Source organism: Camelus ferus, chromosome 3, assembly GCF_009834535.1.
Source record: "Camelus ferus isolate YT-003-E chromosome 3, BCGSAC_Cfer_1.0, whole genome shotgun sequence".
Classification (NCBI taxonomy): Eukaryota; Metazoa; Chordata; class Mammalia; order Artiodactyla; family Camelidae; genus Camelus; species Camelus ferus.
The window spans coordinates 30,204,521-30,222,855 of record NC_045698.1 but is presented as its reverse complement, the minus strand read 5'-3'; the positions used below and the strand labels follow the sequence as shown (position 1 = coordinate 30,222,855).

Sequence of the window (18,335 nt, the reverse complement as noted above, 5' to 3'; positions counted from 1 at the left end):
AAAAATAAGAATTTATTTTCTCACTGTTCTGGAGGCTAGAAGTCCACAATCCAGGTGTTGGCAGTCTTGGTTCTTTCTGAGGTCTGTGAGGAAAGGATCTGCTCCAGGTTCTCTCCTAGGCTTGGAGATGGCCAAGTTCTCCCTGTGTCTCTTCACGTCATCTTTTCCCTACATGTGCCTGTTTCTGTGTCTGAATTTCCCCATACTACATTAGGGCCGACTCCTATGGCCCCATCTTAACAAATTACATCTACAACTACCCTATTCCTAAATAAGGTCACATTCTAGGGTACTGGGAGGTTAGGACTTCACTATAAAAATTTGGGGCGGGGACACACAATTCAACCACAAGAAGGAGGAGGAGTGGGGTGGGAATGAGGGAGGAAATCCTCTTTTAAGTGCGTGACCTAGAGGTTGCATATAACCTCCCCTCACATCTGTTGGCCACATGACCACTCAACTTCAAGAGAAAGGAAATACAGTTCTTAGCTGGTGGTCACATGACCAGCTAAAACTGTGTTTTGTTATTAGAGGAAGAATGGATATCAGGGCAACCAGCAGCTTTAGACACATTACAGTTTGCAAAAATTTTAGGAAGCAGAGAGCTAACTTCTTCCGCGAAACTGCACTGATAATTACTCTTTCATTTTGAATACTACCTATCATACCAGAAATGCTGTTTTTAGTCCTCACAATAACTGTGAAAAGTTGATATTTTTACCCCACATATTTCAAGAGGGGAAATCCAGGCTCAGAGAGATTAAGCAACTTGTCCAAAGCTGAACCTTTTAAATGGTGCTAAAGCCTGACGCATTTCACTGCACCCACCGTTCATTGTTCAGATACAATGGCGAGCAGCTCTCAGCAGACCTTTCTTACTGGCAACTACATAATTTTCAGCTCACTTCATCCTCAGTTCTGGTTGGTCACTTGAAGATTTGTATGAGAGATTATCAGAAATGCCCATTTCTAGACTTCAAGGGTTAGTAAAGTGATAGGCAACCAAAATTTCATATATAAAACACACAATGGCATAAATATAGAAAATATTTTGTATTTATATATAACACCCCACACAATACTTCCCCATCCCCACTGCCAAGGCATCAGTTTGCTCTGTGTTGCTCTAGTTAAAAAAAAAAAAATCTATATATATCTATATAGATATACATTATAGATATATATAAAATATCTTGAATGTAGAATCTAAAAAAACCCTCACAATTCATAGAAACAGAGAATAAACTGGTGGTTGCCATGGGGAAGGGTGTTGCAAAATGGGTAAAGGCAAGTCCAAACTTCCAATTATAAGAGAAATAAGTCCTGGGAATGTAATGTATAGCATGGTGGTCATAGTGAACAGTACTGTATTGTATATTTGAAAGTTACTAAGAAATTACATCCTAAAAGTTCTCACCACAAGAAAAAGGTTGTAACTTTGTGTGATTATGGATGGTAACTAACTGTGTTGTGGTGCTCATTCTGCAATATATACATAGGTCAAATCATCATCTTGTACACCTAAAACTAATACAATGTTAGATGTCATATCACAGTTTAAAAAAAATCACAATGTTTATTAGAAAATAAAGTCTATAAATAAGAATTCTCTGGAGTTGAGCAGAGAAACTGTCATACTTCTTCCTCTTCCCAAAGATGAAGTCAGGTAAAGCAGTGCTGTTACTGTTTCAATTATTTCAGCCTCTTTCTTTCTAGGCACAGACAGGAAGTCACCTTGGGATGGTGATTTGCTTGTTCTATGAAGAGTTTCTTGCGTGACTTCTGTTTGCTGCATAAATATAAGGTCAGTGGGCAGAGGCAAAGTTCCATATAAGACCTCCATCTCCCCTTTTATGGTTTAGCCACACTGTCTTCCACTGATCTATGCAAAATTCTGGGGGAGAAGTATACAGTTTGCACAAGGAGACCTGAGCATATGAGAAAATGGACCAACACTCTAACCTCAACTGCTGAAATGAAAGTTTGAAAAACTCAAGGTAATTTCCCAAGGTCTGCTGGCAGGCAAGGCACCAATTGCCACTAAGGAAACCTCAACTAAAGTACAGGATTCTTATCAGCTGATGACTCAGGTTTGACACCAGGGGATCAGTGTTTGGGAACGGAGGTGAATTCTTTCTCCCTCAATGTGTGGTTGACTGCCAAAACTCTCAGGACACTGCCACTTGGAATATAGTGTCTGGGCCTGTGTGTGACCCAGGAGAGCTGCTCTGTGGAACCCAAGCATGGAGCATCTCCTTAAGCTGGTCTGTGTATTTGGTCCAATAAGGGCATCTTCCTCTGGACCATGGTACTGGGGAAGTCTCATGAGGACGGGACCATGTCTAATATGTTCTCAGCTACATCCTTGTTGTTCAGTGTCTGGTACATAGAAGGTGCTCAGTGAATATCTGAGCATAAAATATGTTAATAATGGATCCAGGATCCAGAATTCAGTAACAACACTCTGTGGTAGCAACCATGGCAACTATTCTAGTAGATTCCAGTCTCTTTACCTGGTGTTTGGAAAGAAGGTGCACCTTACTTTGGACTGAATTCTTAGACTATTCAGGTGGAGGAGATAGAGAGGCTTTAAGAAAATATGCTAGTTCTTGTGAATAAAGGTAAATTGATTTGCAATCAGTTGATTAGAAGAATAAAAGAAATGTTACTGTTTTTTTTTACATCCTAAGCCAGTGGAACAAGTCTTACTAATTGCATAAAATATTATTTCACGTGTCTGAATCTTGTAGGTCACAGGTGACAGACAATTCCAAGGTTCTAATTCCTTGAAAGAACAAGTATAAACAAGGTTTATTTCAACTGAGTGTAACCCTTAATATAATCACATCAATTGTTTAATGTTAGAAATGCTCCAAAATGGGCTCAAGTTTCTTTCCAGGGATAAAAAGAGAAATTTGACATTTCTAGTGCCCTAAACCAAATCTCAAAATTTGGCCAACTTCCCTATATTTCAGGCTGAAGAATCAGAGGCAGTGTAGATGGAACAGATATTATATATTATTTGGAGCTAATATACTCACAATGATGGCTACGTAAATAATTCAAATAAAATGTTAGTTTTAATAATCTTGCGTGAGTTTTTGTTGTGTCAGCAATTTCTATTTAACATATGCACGCACAAAACCTAGAAACTACGTGTGAATCTGTTTTTTATAAACTAAACATTCCTGAACACTATGTCATCATTCAATTTACTTTTATAAGCTCAATTCTACTTTAAATGAAGTAGGATAGTTTTTTTTATTTAAAAAAATTTCTCCAAAAAAAAAACCCCTTTTGATAAAATGAATATAACTTTTTAAAAGCTGATGTTGTCCTTTGATTTTTTTTGTTGTTATTGTTGTTCATGTAGCAATATGTGGTCAAAAAGCACTGGATTGTTTTCGTCAGACCAGCCTTAACTGAAATACTTACATAGGATGTTGGTTTATTTATTTGCAAATGGAGATAATAAAAACAGCCTCAAAAGATTGTTGTGAAGTCAGAGAAGGTGATGTGACAAACAGGAGAATAATCTGTCTTTGAGAAGAACTGAGTGCTGTGAGAAAAATGAGAAACCCGTTATTGCTGGCTGAGAAGATGGAGGAAGAGGGCTACACATGCATGAACATGGGCAGCCTCTAGAAGCTGGAAAGGTGAGGAAGGAAATGGATGTTTCCCTAGAGCCTCTGGAAGGAATGCAGCCCTGCAAACACCTTGAATTTTGCCCAGTGAGACCCATTCCAGACTACGGACCTCCAGAACTTCAAGAAAATAAGTTTCTGTTGACTTAAGCCATTAAAAAATTGTTGTGAGGATTTAACGTAAAGCGCAGGACAACTACGAAGACGCGCACTATTAGTAACTATTAGTTCTGTTTGGGGAGGAAGACTGTATTCTGGTTTGTTTAAATGAGAAAAGCCTTTGAAAGTGCAGGTATTCCCTCCAACTTGACCTTCACTTTCTAATTCCTAGGACTCAAGCACTGGTTAGACATTATAACCTGGCCTCAGTCTTGCCGTGGAGAACTGGGGAAGGATCTGCCATGTGCTTCAGAAAGAATAGCTAACGGGAGAGCAGAGTCCTCACAAGGCCTGAGTGGCGACTATGGGGTCTGTGGCGAACAAAACAGGAAGTCTGTGTCCCTAAGAGCAGCAACCTCATGCGGTCATTGGTAGCTGAGGCAGCAACAGGGCAGCATAAACAAGGCCAAAGCAAAAGTATACAAATCACCTGTCTCTGAGCACAGGTGGGACAATACCCTTGGGCCCTGGGGGTCACATCTGACTATTTTGTTGGTGGGATTACAAAATATCCTAAAATTTGGCATCAAGATAATGTGTTCTTATCTTTTAGTCAAACGTGGTATTTGTTTCACAGCATGAAAACAGCTTTGGTTTCATTGATTTGGATTGGATTCAGAAGAAATTTGAGAAAATGTCATAGCCTGCCCTCCCTTGGCCCTTTCTTTATCAGGAACCCCTGAGACCTGGGTGGGAAGGGGTTGGAGAACACAAGAGAAAAGGATAAAGAACAGTTGTCCCTCAGAATCCTCAGGGGGCATTGGGTCCAGGACCTCCATAGCTACCAAAATTCATGGATGTTCAAGTCATTTATATAAAATGGTGTAATATTTGCAAATGACTTACACATATCCTCCCCTATACTTTAATCCTTAGATTATTGATAATACAATATAAATGCTATGTAAATAGTTGTCAGTTTGTAGCAAATTCAAGTTTTGCTCTTTGAAACTTTCTGGGTTTTTTTTTTTCCAAATATTTTTGATTCTCAAAATGTTGGTTGAATTCTCAGATGTGGAAACTGTGGATACAGGGGGCCAACTATAGCTATAGCTCTTTGAGATAAAGAGAAGAGTTTAGGAGTGTCGTAAGGTTCTTGTTTTTGTCTTTTTTTCCCCTCTGTTTTTACTTGCCACCAAGATACTTCCCCAATGCTATAGCTGAAGACTGAAGACAGTAACTCTTAACCTCTTTCCTGTGTACATATCAGGAGTGGTGTTGAAGAAATGGTTCTTTCCTGCACTGTAACTGAAGTCTACTATGATCATTTGGTGGTATTTTGCTTTACTGGCCCCAATTCTTTGTCTTTCAGCTGTGGCCATGCCCTTTGCCATGTGATTTTACAGCTCCTCCCACAAAAGCAGAGTATATTTCCCCTCCCCTTGACCTTGGACTTGACCACATGACTTACTTTGGCAGGTCAGCAGGTGGGACTTTTTAAACAGGAGCTTAAAAAGTACTTTGGGGAGGGGGCTGGCCCTCTTGTACTCTGTCATTAAAGAAGAATCCTCCACTCTTGGTAGCTACTCCCTCCATCCTGGGTCTCAATGAAAACAGAGAAGAGATATGAGCTGGCCAGACTCAGAGCTTGAACAAAACTGTTCTGCTGAACTCAGCCTGAATCAGCTGATCCCTTTCTAGTACATAGACATATGAGCAAATAAATGATTGCTGCTTTAAATCACTGAGTTTTGGGGTGATTTATTGTACAGTACTAGCTGACTAATGTACCATATTTCTATAGAAGGAAGGTAGAGAGAAATAAATGCTTTTTTCATAGGGATCTGTCACAGGGGAAATGCTGCTACATCAAGGAATGGAAGGAAAGAAAAGAGGTGATGGGACCAGAGTGACAACAAGGCTGTGAGGAAAACAAGATAAATCTAGAGGATAAAAGAAAATAAAATCAGAGGAGTATTGTTACTGAACCTAACTTGGGTCCACTCACCCACAGAACAGCAAAGCCAATTTACTGACACTGGGTTGTGGTGAAGAAAAGTACAGCATTTATTGTAGGCACCAAGCAAGGAAAATGGGTGGCTTATGCTCAAAAGACTCCCTGATGGCTTTCAGGGAAGTGCTTTTAAAGGCAACATTTGGGATAAGAGTTGCAGGGGACATGGCTTTTTTCTCATTGGTTGGTGGTGAGGCAACAAAGTGGTGTTTCAGGAATCTTAATCAGCAACCTTCTGGTTCCAATCAGTCTCAGGTCTACATGCTTGTGGTCAGCATGTAGCCACTACCCTCCACCTGGGCAAGGGTCTTTGTTCCTGCAGAACAACTCAAAGATATGTGTCAGATTGTTATGGATATCCCTTGAGGAGAAACTAGGACTCTTATCACTGAACTATTATTTCTTGACTGCTTTTTCCTTGTTTTGGCATTCCCTCACTTCCCTAATTAGTAACTAATTCAATCTGCTCTTTGGAACTCAGGGAAGGCCTAGTAGACTAAAGCTCTTTTCTTACAAATAAGAAACAGGGGACACAAGGGAGTTTTTGTACCTGAGAGGGCCCCACAGAGTCTTGCTCAGTTTCAATCCCTCCTTTCCTTTGATACTCTTTAGTCCTGAGGGGAACAGGAGGTGGGACAAGAAAGGCAATAAAGTCTTGGATAGAGAGGTTAATCATAAACTCAGCAAGGGAACTCAGTTTCAGGGGGACTTGGTTTCAATCCCCATACCTGTTTTAACCTTCCCCAAATATTTGAAAGAATGAGGCAATGACTGCTCTGGCTACTTCCTGCTAAAATGGGGCATCGATCTGCCTCAGTTTGGGGAATGGAAAATTCTTGTGTTACAAGTCTTGTATCTGAGTCTTGTATGATTAAGATCTTAATCCCTTGGTTCACCATTTTGGTGTAACAAACCCAATTTAGAAGTAGGAGAAGGAGTGAAACCTGAACTTTAATGAACCTTAGCAAGTAAATCTCATTCCCTCAGGAATTCAGGAAAATAACCTGAAAATCAGTCTGAACCTGGCACTTATGGGGAAACTTGTTATAGTCAGTTGTCTCATTTTATCTAAGTCGGTTTTAACTTCTAATGTGGTATTAACATATACATAAACAGAAACTACTAGCCACTACACATATATCTCTTTTTCTGCTAAAATCTAATAAAGCAATTTTATTGGTCAGTATTATCCTGGTTAGAGAATCTAGTGCCTTCTGCCAGAAGGCTGTGGCTTGAGCTGTCTCATTTATTACTATCCCAAAGTAAGAAAAAATTTAATAGTTACAAGAGGAGACCTTGAGACCGTAAGATTGCAGCTGGCAAGTGCCAGCAGACGCTGCTTTAAGAACTGCTGGTTGTGTCCCCAAGTCCAACAAAGTTCAGAAAATTCAGTTTCTCCACAATACAAGAACATGTGTAAAATCATGAAGGTCACCCAGCTCCACCTTCAATGCCTGAACCAAAGCCACTCCATTTTGACTTTCAATGCATTCTCTTCCTCAAAGGCCAAAGCAGGTGTACAAAGTATGTTCAATAGGCCACAAAACAGGCTATTCTGGTCAGCATAAAGTTCAAGTTAAATCATGTATAAGCCAGAATGACTTCCCCATACTTCAGTATGTGAAGACTTCTTTATCATTTGCTGCCTGCCCTGAGTTTATCATGTCCATAGGTTTAGGCCTCCTTTGTGTGTGTGTGTGTATACACACACACACACACACACACATATATATATTTGCCTAGTTATCCATATTGGGGTAAAACTAATCAGACAATGAACCCGCTCAGAGGTATGCTAAGGCCTCTCAAGGCCAGGAAAACATGTCAAGGACTTGCCATCAGATTCTGCTTGTGATATTCATAGATTTAGATGAATTCCTTTCTTCTCAAGGTCCCCAAAATATCTTGAGATTCTTGCACCTGTCAGGAGGTGACCCTTCTTATCACCTGATAAGTTTAGTGGGAACCTAAGAATTCGCAGTTTCTAGAGGGATCAGGTAGAGAGAAAAGATAAATGTCTCAATCTTACGTAGAAAGATATAATTTACCAAGTTGCTATAAACCATGATTAGCTTGAGGGGAAAGGTTTCCTATTTCTAGCAAACACAGATTAAAAGCCAGTAACATTTCAGACAAAAGCCATACAAATTGTAACCATATTTGTCAGTTTCCTCAGTCTTATGTAACTCATCCTTTTTGTTAACAGTTTTATGAAATCATCAGGTTTTCCACTAGGATTCTTTAATTTCTTACCCATTTCAGTGATAGGATCTGAAATTTATCAGAAACCTGAACTTGTCAAAAATTCCTTCCTATGAGTCTTCTTGAGGGTGAAGCTTTTTTTTTTTTTTCAAAATTATCAGAGTACAACAATAATGGTCCATAAATAACAAAAGACTTTAAAAGGCACAGTGAAACACCTGATTTCAATGCAATGGACAAACTTGGTTACTGCTGTGATGTAAAACATTTAAAGATTAGAATTATGACTGATAACATGTTGTCAGGATGTACCAGAATTTTTTACGATTTCCATATAATTTCTGGAATATCTATAATAATAACATTTACCCATACAGTATAACCTGAAAAGGCTTATCACTCATTTGACAATGCTTCCCATGTAATTTAACATACCAAATAATCCTAGTTAGTTCAATATCTCTCTCTGAGATGATTCAGGGCCCCTCTGAAGCATCCCCAAACTAGCTGGAGGTGAAAAGAAGTTCAAATAGAATTTGGTATTTGGGAAGTTTGTCAAAAATATCAAAAAGTTTCAAAACCCTGGTCAAATAGGATCATAGATCACTGAGGAAAAAATACTTACTCACCTAACCAAAGTGACAATAAAAGACTTCAAAGGTTGTAACAGATCACTAAAAAGGCATAGAAAATCACACAATCTGTTATCAAAAGCAGCATTCCAAGAAAACTCTGCTCTCTTAAGAGAGAAGCCAAATCCAGTCTGGCGCCAGATGACTTTTAATAGCAAAATCCATTTAGCTAATTTAAATCCAATCTAATGCACAACTCTTTTCTCAGGTTTCCTTTTCTGTTAACATTCCACAACTTTCTGTGTCCATATTACTTTGTCCCTGATATTTTTTTTTTGATCCAGAACAACCAGCTGTAGGACAAAATTACTTTCTTTACCTTTAGAAAAATGTACTTCTATTCCTCATACCTTCTTCTATTGAAAACATGTCTCCTACCTTCCTTGAACACCAAAATGTTTCCCTTATCATTTTAGTAACTTTAGTTACATACATATTATAAATTTTGACCCTTAAAAAACCTTGATGTCTAGCAAAAAGCAAGGAGCAAGCAACGGGTGTGAACATACCAGCATTTCCTGATTAACAAACTTCTGAACATGCTCTATAAGTTCTAAAAACATACATCTTCTCATAGCATAATTTCTTTCCTCTGTGTGGTAATGAGACAGGATGGAAGGGGGCAGGGCACAGCCATTCAAGGAATGCCACAGCAGTTAATACCAAAATGGTGAAAGATTCAACCCCCAGTAGGCCTTGAGGTTTAGGATGATGAGAGATTTAACTTCTAGTAGATCTTGCGCTTCATTATATGCCCATTGTAATATATTAACATGGTGAATAACACGCCCACAGGAACCTTGGCAGTCCCAAGGCTAGCCACAAAAGGTCAAAGAGTGGGAAATGGCCAACTTCCTGGGAATCCCAGCCCCTTCCCCAGGCTACTTAGACTGGTCCTTCTACTTATTAGCCTATGAAGCCACCAAGCCCATAAAAACCAGCAACACGGCACCTGGCACCTCATGGCCGCCCCTCCCCTCCCTCTTTGTAGCCGGTCCACATTCTGTCTATGGAGTGTGTACCCACTTTTAATCTGAGCATCCAACCACCACACCTCATGGCTTTTCTCTTGCCTTTCAATATATCTCTCTGAATAAATCTACCTTCACTCAACTGTGGCTCACTCTTGGAATTCTTTCCTGTGTGAAGCCAAGGACCCACACTTGGTAGGGCATGTCCCAGGGGCTCAACCGAGACCTGGGACACAGCCCTCCTCATGCCCCACATCTGTTTTCTTGCATCAGTAAAAGACATGTGTCTGATAAACCCAAACATCTTTACTTTCCCTCTTATAAAAAGACAAAAGTAAGTAAACTTAGGCAAGTTTAGTAATTAATGTTCCAGTGTTTTATCTTATTTGAAATGCTGGATATTCAATTAATTCTCATCATTTAACTTAATCTAGTAAAACTCTAAAGTTTCAAGTTACCAAAATCTGGAGAGACTATTTTTAAGTAGACATTCCTAAACATAATTATTCCCAAAGAGTTCACCCAAAAAACTCTTATCTCATTTACATTTAATTTACTTAAAAGTTTCATCATATCAAGTTATTTTCCTTGCTGACAAACTTACAACAGCTATAATATGAACTTCTTTACCTTTCAGTAAACCTAGGTGTAATAAAAGCATTATGCTTAATACTGACGACTATAAAGACATGTGTGCACCAATTAAACCAACAAGCCTAAACCAACTTTAATATAAGATAGTAATTTAATACTGAATATGAACCTGAAATTGTTTCCTTTTTATTTCTGAGAATTTAAACAGTTAATTTCCTTTAAGCCAATTAAGTAGAGCTCATTTACAAATTAATTTTAATAATATCATGTGGAGGTAAAGACATATCTATAAAATACAAAGACATAACATACATTTATATAGACACAGAGATCCTTTACTTTTCCTGCTTGGGTTTAAAAAGCCTTTCTTTCTCTCTTTTTTTTTTCCCTTAGTGACAGGAATTGGAAATGGTCTAGATAAGACAGGAGAGCCCAAGTAGAACATTTACATCTCAAACCACAGGGAGAGAAATGCAAGTTCCTTCTAGAAAGCCAGCTTCCTCAAACTAATATGCAAAAACCAATTTTGGAATGTCAAAAGAGCCCCATCTTGTCCATTTTCAGGGTGAGATTTCCTTCAGTTCCCCAGCAGCCAATTCAGCTTAAACAAATACAATAATAGACACTAATTCATATCACTCATGTTCACATGCCTAGATGAACTTAAATCAGCATCCAAGTTACCGAGACCCTCTAATGAGGGTCATAATCAGGACCACCTAACAAAGGCCAAAACCCGGAAGACAGAACAGGATTTAGACTCATGTACTGAAACACTCATGCACACACTCAAGATAAAGACCAAACCAATTCCAAAAGGCTCACTTTGATACAACGCATAAAAGCCTATACATAAGGAATTTCATCCTATTTTCTTCCCTTTTACAAAACAGTTCTCATTCAGAGATGTATAACACCATTAGAGAGTCATTAGGGGCCACTGTTTTCTGGATTCTGAGGAGTACTGAGGCCAAGCAGTGTTATAATAAAATACTATTTTTTTTTCTTTCACAGGAGCATAGCTGAAGACCTCCCAGTTTTGCAAAATATACCCTACAGGACTACATAGAGCTCTGATTACCCACTGTTCTTCCACACAGCTGGTATTACCCAAAACAGAGAGAGACATATTAGTATCTGATGGCCTCTCGGGGTTGCAGTTCCCTAGCAGGAGAATGGAAGATTTCCTACCTGCTGTTCCAGACAGGGGTGCAGATGAGCCTTGGTCTAACAGAGAGTTTCCCAGTTACCTCTTAAGTGGTGCTGGATGGCTGAGGGACTCCTAGATCCAGAAGGGAAAATCCAATTAAAGAGGCACTGTGCTCAAAACCAGATGGCCAAGCTGTCTGTCTTTCCCCACCAAAAAGGAAAATTCCAATCAAGGCAACTCAGTAAGGAAGAATACGTTAGTGTTGTCACATGCAAGATTCCATCGCTTACCAGAGACATCCCACAGACCAGACTAGGACCAGACCCCTGTTTCCTTCACCACAGAATTGAAAGCACTGTGGGCCAGTGGCATCTGGTCAGGGGCAAGCACTTGGGGCTGTCCCTGAGACAAAGGTACTCAGGCAGCTGCTGGGCAGGATCCCAGGAGCCGCCACTGGCAGGGACTATGTGCTACAGGCGAGATGCCTGCCTGGGTCAGATGTCCCATTTGAGTCACCACAATTGTAACAAGCCAAACTTGGGTCCACTTGCTCGTGGACAGCACAGTCAATTTACTGACACTGAGTTGTGGTGAGTAAAAGTAAAGGAGCGAGAAGAATGGGTGGCTCAAGCTCGAAAAACCCAAACACCCCAGTGGCTTTCAGGGAAGGGCTTTTAAAGGTAACATTTGGGATGAAGGTTGCAGGGGGCATGATTTTCTTCTTACTGGTTGGTGGTGAGGCAACAAAGTGGTGTTTCAGGAATTTTAATCAGCAACCTTCTGGTTTCAACCAGTCGGGTCTACATGCTTGTGGTCAGCATGTAGCTACTATCCTTCACCTGGGTAGGCATCTTAGTTTCTGCAGAAGAGCTCAAAGCTATGTGTCAGCTTGTTGTGGATATCCCTTGAAGAGGAGAGAGGACTCCGCTTTGTTGCTGAACTGCCGTCATTACTTTTTTTGTTTAACTGCTTTTTCCTTTGTTTCTGCATTCTCTCGCTTGCCTAATTAGAAACTGCTTGAATCTGCTCTTTGGAGCTCAGGGAAGGCCTATGACATTAAAGCTTTTTTCTACAAACAAGAAACAGAGCATACAGAGGGGCTTTTGTACCCGAGAGGGCCCTGGCAGGGTCCTGCTTGGTTTCAGCATCACTCCTTAAGAGTGGGCTGCACAAAGTGACTTCCTTCCAAAAAGTAGAGTATGAAAAGGGGGAAAAGGGTAACTTCACGGTGGAGAAACCCGACAAACACTACCTGAGCCAGGTGATCAAGGTCAATATCAACGTAATAGTCATGTTAGTAGTATGTAATCTTGATATGATGGGATGAGCATAGCACTTTAATTCCTGTGGTCTTCTTCCAAAAAACCCCATAACCTCAGTGTAACAATGAGAAAAACATAAAACAAACCCCAATTGAGGGACATTCTGCACTGACCAGCATTTCTCAAAACTGTCAAAAGAGGGCGAGTCTGAGGAGTAAGGGAACTAGATGAAGGTGGTCAAAAGGTATAAACTTCCAGTTTTAAGATAAATAAGTGCATGATGACTTTACTTAACAGTGTTGTATTGTATATTAGAAAGTTGTTAGGAAAGTAAATCCTAAAAGGTCTCATCACAAGGAAAAAAACATTTTTCTTCTTTGTTTGGTATCTGTATGAGATGATGAATGTTAACTAAAGTTACTGGTACTCATTTCACAATATACGTAAGTCAAGTCATTATACTGGACACCTGAAACTTATATAGTGCTGTATCTCAATTATATCTCAATAAAATTGAAAGAAAAAAATACTTAGAAGCAAAGAAACAATAACAACAAAATTGTAACTGGGAAAGTCTGAGAAACTGTCACTGTCTAAGGTGACATAACTTAATATAATGTGGTATCTTGAATGGGATCCTGAACAGAGGAAGAACATTAGTAAAGGCTGAGGAATCTAAATTAGTTCATGATAATGTGTCAATACTGGTTCATTAGTTGTGACAAATATACTGTATGCAGGACATTAACAATAAGGGAATCTGGGTATGGAGTATAGGGGAGCTCTTTGGACAATATTTGCAACTTCTCTGCAAATGTAAAATTAATCTAAAATAAAAGTGTATTTTAAAAATTAGAAGAGTAGATTTTCTTAACTAAATTCTTACTTTCCCCAAAAGGCCTTTTTTGCTTTGGTTTCACTCATTCATATCTCTCCCATCTTTTTCCTCAAGGCTTAGAAATTCTAGTTCACTCATCTGTCTTTGAGATGATACCTTCAGTTTCTCTTCTTGCTCTTCATTTGCTCCCATGTCACCTGCTGTCATCCCAGCACAGCTGACCAAGCTTCCTGCTCTCTGATTGGTGGGTGTGGGTAGCGTGCTTCCCAAGGCAGGACAAGACAGGACAAGTCAGGGTTGCCATCTTCTTACTATCATGTCAGCAACACAAACTTTGTCACCTTAAATAGCTTATCTCTCCTCTCAGAGCAAAGATTATTTCTTGGAGGAACTGTGAAAATAAGCCAGCATTCTCATTTTAGGCATTAAAAAATATATATCTTAGAACTTAAGAACCCGGCAGGAACTCTGAAAAATCATCTAGCCCAAACCTCTCATTTTAAAGGTGAAGAGAATGAGGGCCACAAAAGATAAGACTAACAAGGGTAAGCACAAAGCCAGGTTTCTGGATTCAGAGGTCATATGCGAAGTTCATTATGCAAAACTTTTCTGGGAAATAATGACCCAGATCAACTATATTCATATCAGAAAATAGCTACTAAGGATCTACTTTGGGCAAAGCATTGTGCTCGATGTTAGAGCTGATAGGAACATCAACTAGAATAGTATTCATCCCCAAGGAGCTTCCAATCTAGGTATGCACGGGAAATAACAGCCACACGTGGAATAACCGTAATATAAGCAAGAATATATATGTGCCATAAGGGGTAGAAGGTAGTGAGGAGGGAGGCGTGACATCCAGTTAAGGATATCAAGAAAGGATTCATGGAGTGGGTATCATTTGTGGTGGACTTTGGAGGATAAGTGAGATGTTGGTGGACAGACAAGGGGGTTGGGGAAGCGTTCTTGACAGAAGAGCACAAGCCAAGTCAGAACTGTGGGAAAGTACAGCCTGCATTTGAGGAAAAGCAAACCCCCTGGTTCACTGAGAAAATTCCGCAATAGGCCAGAATAATATTCCAAAGGGCTCTGAGTAACTGCAGTATTTAGTTTTGTACACAAAGAAGAATAGCTGGCTTGCGTGGCTGGTAGGGAAGATGGGGCACTTCACCTGGCTTGGCTTGGTGCTTTCACTGCATAGTTTTCTGTAAGAAGGTCAGAGGCACACTTTATCTCCAGTGTGGAGGCACAGCATAAGGTGGGCTGGAGGAAGGCATGCCCCTTGAATGGGGTGGGAACAGGCTGGGGATCCCAGAGTGTTCTATGAGAAGACGGGGCTTAAGTGGAACAACACAAGCATAGCCAGTGAAACGTGTGAGCGGAGGAATGGGACATGCCTCAGAGGAAGGACGTACAAAACTTGCAGTCAGTTTAAAAACTAGGGAGGCCAAGAGTTGTCCTGAGCAGTGAGTATGGAATAGATGAAGGGGAGGCTAGGAGGTTCAGGAAACTACAAATAAGAGGCTCATTGGTCTGGATTATTCTCTTATGCTGAGCATCACGGTGGCATATAAAGAAATTAAATTGGTATAATAGGAAATTCCAAAGTGAGTGTTACAGCAAGATGAAGATTTTCAACAGGACTACTAAAGCATTAGTTTTACAATTCTTAAAAAAAAATCAATCCATAATAAGGGTATGATGGCCAGTTTTAGGGGTCAGTTTAGCTAGGCCACAACCCTCACTTATTCAATCAAACATTAATCTAGGTGTTGCTGAGAAGATGTAATTAAAATCCTAATCAGTTGACTTTGAGGGATATTATCCGGGTGGGTCTGATTCAATTAGCTCAAAAGTTTTAAGAGCAGAAGAAAAACATTCCACCTGTTTAACTCAGCTCCAGCTCCCCCAGAGATTTCCAGCCAGCCCTTCAGGAAGGCCTATCCTATGGATTTGCTTCCACAATCATGTAAATCAACTCCTTGCAATAAATCTCGTAACATACATCTCCTACTAGTTTTGTATCTCTAGTTGAACTCTTACTGATACAAAGGGTATTAATGAGTTTAAAGAGGAGAGCTTCAGAGACCACTTAGTGAAGAGAATTTCTTTGGAGGGAGGTGTGCTTTGATTCCTTCTGCTTGAGTTAGCTGAGGCTTCCATGGGGCTCCTGAGAGTTTGGCATGGGTCCCCTGAAGCTGGGGGCAGCTTGGACAGGTCACAACTGCTGAGGATGAGTTGGTGGGCTCGCTCCTTTAACAGAGGAGCTACTAAAACCGGGACAGGGTCTTCCAAGTAAAGACAGGAATTAAACATACATTGACACTTGCTTCCTGGTGAAAACTGACTCAAACGATTATACATGGATTTTCTAAAAAGCCATAAATCCATAAAGATGGGAAAAGAGACAACAAGAGCAAACTTTTGTTGGGAAGGTAGTAGTAAAAAAACAAAAAACAAACAAAGAAAAACCTAGCAGAAACTATCAATATCTGAACACACGACCAGCCAACAAAAGAGAAGAAAAATTCTCAGTGTTCCCTTATAGGGAACAGGGGACGAAAATACTTAACTCCAAATTCTCAGACGCATTTGGATAAACATAGATATTCACTATTTTAGTACTGGGTTACCCTGAGTTTTCAAAAGCACGTAAGTGTCAGAAAATACAATCGACTTGCTATCACCATAAAATACGCTCAAATCAATGTCTAGGTATGCCGGTTATGGATTGGTTGTCCTTCAGCTCCAAACTCACCATTTTGGACTGCTCTGTGGAAACAGTTCTGGTACCTGGTAAATATTTTTCCTTTGCCAGCTGGGACGATATTCAGCTGTGACGGGCTCCTGCAGGGTGGCAGGGGGATGGGAGGTGGCATCCAGAGACCAGCGGCAGTCCCCTCCCCCGCTCTGGATCCCGGTCCCGAGCAGTTTTGTAGCCCAGTGCCTGCAGGGAGCCCCAACTACTCCCTCAGCACCCTAGAAGGTGTTTACAGAAAATTCCAAAGGACATGGCACCGCCGCGATTTCTCCGCCATTCCACGGGCCACAGCCAAGCTCTCTCCAGCAAAATGTGAATCTCAGCCTGGTGGAGCCGGGCTTCTCTTCCGGGTTCTCTCAGCCCCGGGACGGTGGTGGCCCCTTCTCTCTGCCACTCCTATAGGCTTTAGAGTTCTCTCTGCTTATGGACTAGAGCCAATCCCTCTTATGTCAGTCATCACCTCATTTAGTAGTAATTCTTTATGTTAGAAATTTCCTGCTTAAGCTACTGTACATTTTCTCTTTCCTGGTAGGATCCACACTGATGGGGTGGGGGGGAAGCAAAATAGATAAACATTAAACTTTTAAAAGTTTACTCTGAAAGTACACAAGGAACAATTTGTAGAGACCTCTTAAAATCTCAAGGGGCTTAAATAAAAACAGTCCTCTTCTGTCAAATTCTGAAACAATTGAGGGTTGAGATTTAAGTATTGCCTCTATTACTGATGAAAGCCAAAATAAGGGACATGGTCTAGGTGTGTGGTCTCTGAGGGCTTCCCAATACTGTGCCCCGGAATCATAGACTCACGGTCCCAGGCATAGGCAGTGGAGGAATGGGGCAGGCCTTCTTCAGAAGGGCCAGGCTGATACTGCAAGGTAGACAGCAATGGGAACTTCCCCTGTCTGCAGGCCGACTGACCGCTCCTGACAGCAATGGAGAACACACACCTGGTATCTTCTTCCAAAGCCTCTAATTAGGTAAATCACTCCTTCTTCCCAGGAGAGGGGGTAGAAAGTGTTGCAAAGAGGCTAGTAGGATTACACAGTCATGCCCTCCACATGCCTCCCGCCATCACCTCAGCAAGGTCTGTGTCCTTTTTATATTATTTTGTTTTGTTTTTGAGGGGGAAGTAATTAGTTTTATTTATTTTCTTTCTTTCTTTCTTTCTTAGTGGAGGTACTGGGGATTGAACCCAGGACCTCACTCATGCTAAGCAGGCACTCTACCAATGAGCTATACTCACCCTCTTCTCTATGCCATTTTTGTTATTTTTCCAGGTTTCACAAGGACCAATTTTTAAAAAAAGACACAGGCACAGTTGGATTATAACACATCAGTTAAAACCCCATGTTCATAATTTCCCAACACCGATATGAAGAATGAAGTAACTTTAGAGGTGGTTTTTTTTTTTTAATTATAAAATTCAGTACAATAACTTCAGCTAGGTGCCGCTATAGAAAATTAGCCATTGTATCAGACACCAATTCTGGCTTGTTGAAACAGAAAGGGGGTTTATTGAAACAGTATTGGGCATCTTGGAGAATTTCAAGGAAGTTCCTGAAAACCAGGAAATTTTCCTATTGAAAAATAGGAAAACACGAAGGGTGGCCAGCTAGTCAGCACGGCAGCCAGTCAGGAAGTGATCCTGAACACACATTTGGGCTTTGCCCTGGGGAAATGGATGGCTCAGTCACCATCAGAAAGAATTCTCCATTTGCCCTGCTTCTTTGCAACACTAGCTTCAGATTCAAAGTCCCGGGTGGATGCATCTGATAGATTGAACCCAGGTCACCTGCTTTCTCCCTAACTGTTAGGTGATCTGGGAAAGTGATTATCTGCTGTTCTCATCTGATTGTGGGAGGAAGATACAAATAGATATTCATGAGGGAATTGCCTAAATATAGGAAAGTGGTCCACATGCTAAGAAGTCAAGAGAAAAGAATGAGAAATGTGCACTCCAACTCTTTTTGGCACTAATGCAAATAACCATATGTTTGCCTGGATTAATAGGTCATGTTTAAAGCCACAATTTTGTTTGTTTGTTTTTAATTTTTTCCAACTACTTTATTTATTTTTAAATTTGGGTGGGGGGGTGGTAATTAGGTTTGTTTGTTTATTTATTTATTTATTTATTTATTTAATGGAGGTCCTGGGGATTGAACCCAGGA

The 18,335-nt window shown here is 40.4% G+C and overlaps 1 long non-coding RNA gene across 2 annotated transcripts in view; it reads right to left on the bottom strand.

The window, feature by feature from the left end:
* Positions 1–16,603, bottom strand: part of LOC116660957 — a 32,009-nt gene extending 15,406 nt beyond the window's left edge. Inside the window, exons 1-3 of one of the 2 annotated variants that reach the window (XR_004316664.1) lie at positions 16,165–16,603; positions 13,563–13,797; positions 11,348–11,438 (exon numbers count right to left, since the gene is read on the bottom strand). This is a non-coding gene — a long non-coding RNA (uncharacterized LOC116660957). The remainder of the gene's footprint in view (positions 1–11,347; positions 11,439–13,562; positions 13,798–16,164) is intronic. The other variant, XR_004316665.1, reaches the window with a different exon arrangement.
* Positions 16,604–18,335: the final 1,732 nt, after the last annotated feature.